Raw genomic sequence first — 3157 nt, 5'->3', positions numbered from 1 at the left:
AATTGTTTCAGTTGCAAGGTGAATTAGTTGTTTTTTCCACCCCACAGGTTTATGAATTTAATAAGTTTTTGCCATTCAGTCCCTATTTGTAGCACCCAATAATCCTTTGAAATGCCAGACAAACCTGGCAGTGACAACAGGATTTCTGACCTCCAGAATTTAGCAGCTCAGGTTGTCTAGCATTTTGTTTTGCAGTGACACTTGCACTGGTATCTCTCCGAAGCTGGCAGACTTTAAACGTACCAGTGAAAAAGAACTTTTTCCCCTCCAAGGGGAAGAAAAAAACAAAAATCACTCCTCAAAACCTGGCAGATCTGGCTGCAAGGTCCTTCCCCCCATCCCATCTCTCCAGGATTGTTTTTTGCAGTAGAGCAAGAGAAAACAAAATCTAATCTGAGTTACAAGAAATGAAACAATGATGGCTATAACAGAAGTGACCAAGAGGAACTGAGATTCTCCTTTATCTCCAACATCCAATATATGTGGTTCACAGAAAAACAGGAAAAACAACAGGTCCACAACAACTCAGATTACAAAAATCTGTTCATCCAAGGGTGGTGGAAGTCAGGGCAAATGGCACCGGGTGGGGGTGGGGGGGTGGGGAATGTATTCCCATCAGTTCAGGTAGGGGGCCTGAAGAGAAGCTGAAAAAGAGCTGCAGAAAATCCTGTGATCCTTTCAGATTCACCAATGTTAGAAATCAACGTGCCAGGGTCAGGAAGAGTCTGCCTTAGGTGCACCAGACAAAAGCCCCAATTTCCTCAGAAAGAAGGGAACATGCAGAGGACCCTTGCCTGGTGGGTCCTGCTTTTCATAGTAGGGAGGGTGGACAAGGAAAAGAGCTGTCACAGGGTCCTCCTAATCCTGTCCATCCCTTCTTGATGGCCAACACAGTGAACTGCCACAGCCTTGCTTGGTAGGAGACTGATGCTGTGAAGGGAGCTTTTCTGCAGAGGTTGAGCTACTAACGGCAGACTGCAGTAAACCGTTTTGTGGAAGGTTCTGTTGCTTAAGGAAATCACCATGGAAAAGAGGTTACAGCTGGAAAGTCATGTTTGGCCAGGAGTATTTATTTCATTGGGCTTCAGCAGTGGATCAGATGGTCAACAATCCGCCAGCAATGCAGGAGACCTGGGTTCAGTCCCTGGGTCGGGAAGATCCTCCAAAGAAGGGAATGGTTACCCTCTTCAGTAGAATTCCATGGACAGAGGAGCCTGGTGGGCTATAGTCCATGTGGTGGCAAAGAGTCAGACATGACTGAGTGACTAACACTTTCACTTTTTGCTTCATTGGTGCTGATAAAAAAATGAAGGGAAGAGAGCAGAGAAAAGGCAGCTAGTGATAATGTAGGAGGTGGGGTGCCTGCTGGGAAGTCCACCATAGTGAGTGGAAAAGAGACATACATTAGAGATTAACCAGTTGACCAACAAGATGGATTAAAAAGAGACCCACAAATATTTCCTAAATATTTGGAAAAGAGCCTGCAATTGACATATTGAAGACCATGTCAGTAGGGAATGGGTGAGGCTTCCTCCCTGATACCGTAAGTGCCAGGTTGGCTATATTCTAAAATCACATCACATTCACAACTTTGCTAAGCACAAAGAGAAGGAGCACTGAAAATTGATGGGAAGAAATATTTCAGCCAGAATCAAACATCTCTATGGAGAGATGGATCCCCAATAATTTGGGCCATTACTGACTGAAGCACAGGAATACACACTCGATAAAACTGGGAAGAGAATGAAGCAGAATAGTCTGCCACTTCACATACAGCACTGAGAAATTCAACTAGCAATGGGTGGCTCAATCTTGGTTCCTCTTTTATACCCTGGACTCTACTTGCTCTTTCAAACACTCCATTAGCCTTTATAGATGCTGGTCCTCTCTCTCAAGCTTAATTTGAACATCTAGCTATGAGATGGTACAACTTCCAGAAACAGGGTCCTTGATTCTCCAGGAAAGGTACTGCAGAAAGATTTTGACACTGTCTGCCATCTCTTCACCACTCAAACTACCAATGACACAGAGGACAAAGAAGCATCCCCAAATCTGTCACCATGAAGGATGGGCAGCTTTGTTGCTCTGGCCCTGGTTCCCTGCCCACCGCCAGCCAGACAGGCTCCTTGGAGCACCTTGCCCTGGCCTATGTCTCCCACAACAGGTGTTCTCAAGGCAGGGCCACAACACCCGCACACCCAGGTCCTATGGAGCTGGGGGTAGCGTGTCTGTTGGGAAGTCCAGGTGTTCTTAATGAAATCATTTTCACTAGAGAGAATTTCTGGCAGGTAAACAATGCTTATTCAGACTTGAGTATTTTACAGATTGTCTTAGAATGTAAAGAAATGGATTTATTTCTTCAAGGAAAGCAAATACTTTTGTTCTGAATGGTAACACTCAAGTTTTCAACCAAATATTAGAATTTTGGAAAAGGTACCTCTGAAACCTTTACAGATTTCCAGTCAAGTTTTTCCTTCAAGGAAAACAAACACTTTTGTTGTGAATGGTAACACTCAAGTTTTCAACCAAATATTAGAATTTTGGAAAAGGTACCTCTGAAACCTTTACAGCTTTCCAGTAAAGTTTTTCCTGATAAGCCTGACAGAAACATTGAAAAGTAAAAGTTGCTCAGTCATGTCTGACTCTTTGTGACCTTGTGGACTATACAGTCCATGGAATTCTCCAGGCCAGAATACTAGAGTGGGTAGTTAGTTCCTTTCTCCAGGGGATCTTCCCAACCCAGGAATTGAACCCAGGTGTCCTTCATTGTAGGCAGATTTTTTTTTTACCAGCCAAGCCACCAGGGAAGCTGATACTAACATTACTTGATTTCATTTAAAAATGTATGTCAGCATTTGGCATATCTACATAACTCAATGAACCAATATTTCCTTAACGACCATAATGTAACATCACAAATGGATAGGGATGCAGTCAAAGGGCAAGATAAATAAATGGATTGTAATATAAGGAAGTGTAAAAAGTTAATTGATATAGTTTCACATTTCATATGCATCCAGTTTTAGAGAAACTGTTACCTACCTGTTCCTGTCAGGTTCCAACAAGCATCTTCCGGGCCCAGTATCCTTTGAGCCAATGAGGCGTTCCCATTTCAGCTCAGAAACAAGGGAAAGGTTTAGTTTTTGATCAAGGAAAG

At 43.2% G+C, this 3157-nt stretch overlaps 1 pseudogene; it reads right to left on the bottom strand.

The window, feature by feature from the left end:
- Window positions 1-858: 858 nt before the first annotated feature.
- On the bottom strand, window positions 859-1998 carry LOC122444766 (annotated as a pseudogene).
- Between the last annotated feature and the right edge of the window lie 1159 nt (window positions 1999-3157).

Source organism: Cervus canadensis, chromosome 7, assembly GCF_019320065.1.
Source record: "Cervus canadensis isolate Bull #8, Minnesota chromosome 7, ASM1932006v1, whole genome shotgun sequence".
Lineage (NCBI taxonomy): Eukaryota > Metazoa > Chordata > Mammalia > Artiodactyla > Cervidae > Cervus > Cervus canadensis.
Note: the sequence above shows the minus strand (reverse complement) of the source record. Positions and strands in the feature narration are given on the sequence as shown.